The following is a 7,933-nucleotide window of genomic DNA, read 5'->3' on the forward strand; positions in this document are numbered from 1 at the left end:
CTCTGGGCATACCCGTACCACTCGGGGTGACAAATGCGAAAACAACAATTGACGGACAGAATGCAGAACAATGTCATACATTCACCCCAGTACATAGATCTGTGCCTAAATCCATCGTTTTTTGCTCACTATGCCATTCCAGTTTGAACCCAGCCATATGCAAATCAGTCTTGACCCTGTGCCCAATGGGAAACCTCCAGCCTGAACTGCCAGACCAGGTCCTCCCTGGACTGGAAACAAGCATCCTATGACTGGTTTTGAGGTTCCACCCCTATTCAGCCAAGATAGTTTGACTCCAGTGGCATGGAGAGCACGGGACCCACGTCTGGGCATACCCGTCCCACTCGGGGTGACAAATGGAAAAACAACAATTGATGGACAGAATGCAGAACAATGTCATACATTCACCCCAGTACAGAGAAACCCGAGCCTAAATCCATCGTTATTTTGCTCACCATGCCATTCCACTTTGAACCTAGCCATATGCAAATCAGTCTTGACTCTGTGCCCAATGGGAACAGTGCAGGCCGAACTGCCATGCCAGGTCATCCCTGGACTGGAAACAAGCATCCTAGGGCCGGTTTCGGGGTTTCACCTCTCTTCAGCCGGATAGCTTGACTCCAGTGGCATGGAGAGCACGGGACCCACATCTGGGCATACCCGTCCCACTTGGGAGACAAATGGAAAAACAACAATTGAGGGACAGAATGCAGAACAATGTCATACAGTACAGAGATCTGGGCCTAAGTCCATCGTTTTTTTGCTCACCATACCATTCCAGTTTGAACCCAGCAATATGCAAATCAGTCTTCATCCTGTGCCCAATGGGAACAGTCCAGCCCCAACTGCCAGGCCATGTCCTCCGTGGACTGGAAACAAACATCCTAGGACCGGTTTCGGGGTTTCACCCCTCTTCAACCAGGATAGCATAACTCCAGGACCCATGTCTGGGCATACCCGTCCCACTCGGGGTGACAAATCCAAAAACAACAAGTGATGGACAGAATGTAGAACAATATCATACATTCACCCCAGGAACAGAGATCTGAGCCTAAATCCATCGTTTTGTTGCTCACCATTCCAGTTTGAACCTAGCCATATGCATATCAGTCTTGACTCTGTGCCCAATGGGAACAGTGCAGCCCGAACTGCCATGCCAGGTCATCCCTGGACTGGAAACAAGCATCCTAGGACCGGTTTCGGGGTTTCACCTCTCTTCAGCCGGATAGCTTGACTCCAGTGGCATGGAGAGCACGGGACCCACATCTGGGCATACCCGTCCCACTCGGGTGACAAATGCAAAAACAACAATTGAGGGACAGAATGCAGAACAATGTCATACATTCACCCTAGTACAGTGATATGGGCCTAAGTCCATCGTTTTTTTGCTCACCATGCCATTCCAGTTTGAACCCAGCCATATGCAAATCAGTCTTTATCTTGTGCCCAATGGGAACAGTCCAGCCCCAACTGCCAGGCCAGGTCCTCCCTGGACTGGAAACAAGCATCCTAGGACTGGTTTTGAGGTTCCACCCCTCTTCAGCCAGGATAGTTTGACTCCAGTGGCATGGAGAGCACGGGACCCATGTCTGGGCATACCCGTCCCACTCAGGGTGACAAATCCAAAAACAACAAGTGATGGACAGAATGTAGAACAATGTCATACATTCACCCCAGGAACAGAGATCTGGGCCTAAATCCATTGTTTGGTTTCTCACCATTCCAGTTTGTACCCAGCCATATGCAAATCAGTCTTGACCCTGTGCCCAATGGGAACAGTCAAGCCTGAACTGTCAGGCCAGGTCCTACCTGGACTGGAAACAAGCATCCTAGGACCGGTTTCAGGGTTTCACCCCTTTTCAGTTTGGATAGTTTGACTCCAGTGGCATGGAGAGCACGGGACCCACGTCTGGGCATACCCGTCCCACTCGGGGTGACAAATGCGAAAACAACAATTGATGGACAGAATGCAGAACAATGTCATACATTCACCCCAGTACAGAGATCTGGGCCTAAGTCCGTCGTTTTTTGCTCACTATGCCATTCCAGTTTGAACCCAGCCATATGCAAATCAGTCTTGACCCTGTGCCCAATGGGAAACTCCAGCCTGAACTGCCAGGCCAGGTCCTCCCTGGACTGGAAACAAGCATCCTAGGACTGGTTTTGAGGTTCCACCCCTCTTCAGCCAGGATAGTTTGACTCCAGTGGCATGGAGAGCACGGGACCCACGTCTGGGCATACCCGTCCCACTCGGGGTGACAAATCCAAAAACAACAAGGGATGGACAGAATGTAGAACAATGTCATACATTCACCCCAGTACAAGGATCTGGGCCTAAATCCATCGTTTTTTTGCACTCCACACCACCCTGGGTTAGACACTGGCTATATGCAAATCAGCTCTGACCCTGTGTCTCATGGGAACAGTCCAGTCCGAACTATCAAGCCGTGTCTTTCCCAGACCGGAATCAAGCATCCAAGGACCGGTTTCTGGCTATCAGCCTTCATCAGCCTGGATAGCTTGACTCCAGTGGTGTGGAGAGCCTGGGACTCACGTCCCAGGGTCAGAGCTGATTTGCATATAGCCAGTGTCTAACCCAGGGTGGTGTGGAGTGCAAAAAAATGGAGTGCAAAAAAACGATGGATTTAGGCCCAGATCCTTGTACTGGGGTGAATGTATGACATTGTTCTACATTTGGTCCATCAACTGTGTTTTTTGTGATGTTATTCATAACACATGATTTGGAGAAGACAGTATATTTGCATATCATAAGCCTGTCAATTCACAGGACTGTCTTCCACTTCTTCGCTTATCCCACTCGGGGTGACAAATCCAAAAACAACAAGGGATGGACAGAATGTAAAACAATGTCATACATTCACCCCAGAACCAGAGATCTGGGCCTAAATCCATCGTTTTGTTGCTCACCATTCCAGTTTGTACCCAGCCATATGCAAATCAGTCATTACTCTGGGCCCAATGGGAACAGTCAAGCCCGAACTGTCAGGCCAGGTCCTCCCTGGACTGGAAACAAGCATCCTAGGACCTCACCCCTCTTCAGTCAGGATAGCTTGACTCCAGTGGCATGGAGAGCACGGGACCCACGTCTGGGCATACCCGTCCCACTCGGGGTGACAAATAGTAAACAACAATTGATGGACAAAATGCAGAGCAATGTCATACATTCACCCCAGTACAGAGATCTGGGCCTAAATCCATCGTTATTTTGCTCACCATGCCATTCCAGTTTGAATCCAGCCATATGCAAATCAGTCTTGACCCTGTGCCCAATGGGAACAGTGCAGCCCGAACTGCCATGCCAGGTCATCCCTGGACTGGAAACAAGCATCCTAGGACTGGTTTCGGGGTTTCACCCCTCTTCAGCCATGATAGCTTGACTCCAGTTGCATGGAGAGCACGGGACCCATGTCTGGGCATTCCCATCCCACTCAGGTGACAAATGCAAAAACAACAATTGATGGACAGAATGCAGAACAATGTCGTACATTCATCCCAGTACAGAGATCTGGGCCTAAATTCATCGGTTTTTTTGCTCACCATGCCATTCCAGTTTTAACCCAGCCATAAGCAAATCAGTCTTGACCCTGTACCTCATGGGAACAGTCCAGCCTGTGAGCAAAAGACCGGGAATATTTCACCCAGATCTCTTGACTGGGGGTGAATGTATGATTTATTCAGCATTCCGTCCATCATTTGTTTGCGTAGCATTGATATTTAATGAGTACACTGCTTTACTTCCTTTTTTGAAGCATTTATCTAATTTACCTTAGTGATTCCCAGTTTGCTCAGTTGTCAATCACCAATCTCATTAAACCACATATGTTATTATTTGTATAGGAACTAGTGATCTGACTCCACCAGAGTCTGAAGTAAACAGACATTCATTTTAAAATTCACCCCTTTGTTCAAGAGCATGTTTCTGGGTGGGAACATTCCTCCCCCAAAAGTCATTGAAATAATTCTGCTTCCCTAGGTAATCAAACCATGGACCTAGAGGGCCCCACTGAGAAGATTCTTAAGAAGCACCACATGGTTCAAGTGTACTGTCTTCAGTAGGTCTACCGTTTGAGATCTGTTTCCTCTTTATAAGTGCGCAAGACCCCTCTTTGGTAAATACTGTCACTCTTTCTTCAACAAAGTGCACTGTGGAGGCATATAGAAGTAGATGCTTGAAAACATGAAATGTAGTGATGGGTGTGTGTAGCGTATGTTAACAGTTAAGTGGACAGTATAAGTAACAAGCATTGGTAATGCATCAGTTTTGCCTATGTGATGAATAAAGTACTGTCTTTTTTTAATCAACTATCGTCCGGGAGAAGGAAAGAGCTCCCTGACAAATAACACAGGAGTATAAAAGATGTGGTGCAGTCACCAGAACTGATGACTCAAGAGCTGGGGATCCCAGTTTGAGTCTCAGTGGCAGCAGCATCCTGTGAATCTATGCAAATCAATTAATCTCCCTGGTGATAAATTGTTATATAAATATGCTGCATAGTAAAAAGCCGAAAAGAGGCAAAACTATATGATTGATTGATTGATAGGCTTAATTTCGGTATACAAATACCATAAAAGCAGTAAAAACATACAGTTTATAAAAATATCATACAATCTATTAATACATGGTGGCATGAAACAGATACAATAATTAATTTGAAGGTTAAAACCAGGATTAAATTGAAACACAATAGTTAGTTTGACAAGTTAAAACAAGGATTACATTGAGACAGAAAGCCTTCTATTACGAATCAACCAAGCCCATTTCAAAAATTTTGACACAGCACATATAATCACAGGGGATGTGTCAGTCATTAAAATGCGCATTGCTACTATACATTGGCGTATGCCCAGCAATCTACAAAGTGGTTTAAGCCAACGGATTCGCGGGGCACGACAATCCGGGCATTCAAAGAAAATATGAACAACTGATTCTACTCAGTTTAGGCACGATGCACAAAAAGGTGAAAACTGCTGAGGCCCCTTCCAACACGCTACTACCTCCCCTACTGGTAAGGTCCCCACACGGAACTTAAAATACAGAGTGCCATCAAACGGGATGGTAATAAGGTCTAGATAGGGTTCGTATGCCACCACATCCTTGATTCTCACAAAGGCTGCTGTTGTTTTTGGATGGTGTGAGTCTTGGTGTAATTTCGCAGTAACCCAATTCCAATACAACTTTTTAATGGTGGCCTTAGGTGGGGCAGATTTTGTAGACCAGGCACCAGGTAACCCTATCTCCGTTAATAGTCTTTTAACATCCCTCAACCATTTGATCCTAGACCACCCTGCCGTATCCATGACCTCAGGCAGCGCTCCCGCGTAGGAGGCCAATTCTGGCACCGTCCACAACCTTGTCCAAAGAAGCAGTGGGCGAAGTTTGGCTTGGTCCCCAATAGGTCTACAGCCTAGATCCAATAGCACTGGCACACTTGGAGTGCTTTGTGGCAAAGCCATGAGATCTTTCAAAAACGTGTTCTCTGATTTGACTATTGGATCCAAGTTGCAGGTACCCCACAACTCTGCCCCATATAAGGCGGCACTGACCCCTCTCGCTTTATATATGTCCACTACTGGGGCAATGGGTTTACAAGAAGAGGAGCGTTGTTTCTTTAAAAGTGCTCCTCCTACCCTTTTGTGTCCCAGTAGCATTTTAGAAATGTGAGTTTTTCAGGAGAGAGAGTCGTTAAGGCGAATACCCAAATAGTCAAACTCAGACAGTCTCTCTAGTGGCTCTGAGTTCAGGGTCGGAGGTCTACTAAGTTTTCAGGGGGGTTCATAACCAGGAATTTAGTTTTGTCGGTATTAATTACCAACCCTCTCGATAGACAGAACTCCTGGAAGCTATTTAAAAGGTTTTGCAGACCTATAGGGGACTTTGAGATGAGGAGAGTGTCGTCCGCAAAGAGCAGGGTGGGGATCCGTTTACCCGCCAAGGAGGGAGCGTCAGAGGGAGTGCCAAGCAGATGTTCAACCACTCCGTTTACATAAAGCGAAAACAGAGTGGGCGCCAGGACACATACCTGTCAGACTCCCCTACCTACTGGAATACGTTCTGTTTTTTCGCCTTTTGTGCCCCAACGCACCTGTGCAAAATTGCCATCATGAAGTTTTAACAGCAAGGAGAGAATGTAAGAGGGCATCCCTAAGTCCACCAAAACCTTCCATAATTTCTCTCTGGGAACCAAATCGAAAGCAGTTTTTAAGTCAATAAAGGCCAAGTATAGACTACCCCCTCCCAGCACCACCACTTCCAGTGGAGAAGAGTTAATCTGAAGGCCTGCTCGATGGTCCCGGTACCAGAGCGGAACCCAGCTTGGAGGTCCGACAGGATGTTATTGTCGTCCATCCATTCGAGCATCCTTCGCAATATCACCTTCCCCGCCAGTTTTTGAGAGGAATCAATTAGACTTATTGGCCGGTAATTGGCAGGGTTGTCCCGGCACCCCTTCTTGTATATCGGGACAACCTCTGCTCCCTTCCAGGATTCAGGTATGGTCGCGCCCTCGGTGATGGCATTTAGCAGAGAGGATATAAGAGTCCCCCACTCCTTGGGGTTTGCCCGTATTATATTACCCGGCAACCCATCTGGCCCCGCTGCTTTCAGCGGGACCAGGGTTTTAATTGCATCCAACACCTCTCTTTCTGTAAAAAGATCGGTCTCTAATCTCGTTCTAATAGTTCCTGTGGGGGGTGCATTATTATTAGGTGGGTCGCTTTCAGTGTAGAGAGATGAAAAGTGGTTAACCCAGCTCTGTGGGAGAATATTGCACGTTATCAGTGTGCTGTCTGGCCTGTCCCTAGACCTTAAAAGGGTCCAGAAACCTCTTGCATCCCTGTTCAAACTTGCTTTCCTCAGATCCTCCCAGAAGCAGTCCTCCCATTCCTTCTTTGCTGCAATCACAGTCTGTGAGTAGTTTTTCCTAGCCAACCGTATGTCGTCCAGTGACCTGCTCTTTACAGCGCAAATCAAGGAACTTTTCATCTCCCTGCATTTTTTTGTATACCAGGCATAGGGGTTCTGCCTGAGTTTGGGCTTTCCAGCACGGGAACCCGTATTAGGGAGATAAAAGAATTCGCTCAAGGCCTCAGTGGTAGCACAGAAGAGTGACATTACTTCCTCTGCATGTAATTCGGAATTGGCTAACCTTAACTGGGCAGAAGTCAAAAGTGATGAAATGGATAGGAGTTTCTCATGGTCCATGACAATATTACCCCATTTTAGGCGCCTACCACAATTAGAAGGGTAAATCTCCTGGTGCACAAATGTTGGGGGGGTCACGTCTGCGCCTAGAAGCTCCGACCATATGGGACGTAAAGCAAGGGAAAGCAGATTATGGTCGCTTTCTACTGATGGAAGTACCTCCATATCCAACAAGTGGTCCCAAAAATTAACATCAAGAAGAATATAATCTATTCTAGACGTGTGATCCACCCTATTGTAGGTATGCGCGCCAGAGGGATCCAGAGACGTCCTACCATTTACTGCCCTAAGGTCAAATTCCAGGGTTAGGGAATAGATTTGGATTGCCACTTGGGTCCACCTTCTGATAGGGGATAAGGTTAAAGCTGGTATACCTCTTCTGGTGTCTTCCTCAACAGTCCCTACGGAATCCTCCAGCCCAAGAGGCTCAAACGTGCAATTAAAGTCGCCTGCGACTAGGACATGGGAACTATCTCGGCCCCCACTTAACCGAGATTCTAGCTCTGACACAATAAGGGACAATAAGCCTCCCTTTACTCCCCTAACATAGATGTTAAAAATGTCAAGGGCTGGCCCTCTCTTGGGTCCAGTGAGCGATATGCTCAAAAGGTCGAGGGAGTCGGTCACGCGCTGGGTAACCTGACAACCGAGCGAAATAGCGACCCATATAAGAAGACCACCAGAGGGACGGCCTTTCCCAGAAGGGGAGGG

The sequence above is a fragment of the Lissotriton vulgaris genome, chromosome 1_1, assembly GCF_964263255.1.
Source record: "Lissotriton vulgaris chromosome 1_1, aLisVul1.2, whole genome shotgun sequence".
NCBI lineage: Eukaryota > Metazoa > Chordata > Amphibia > Caudata > Salamandridae > Lissotriton > Lissotriton vulgaris.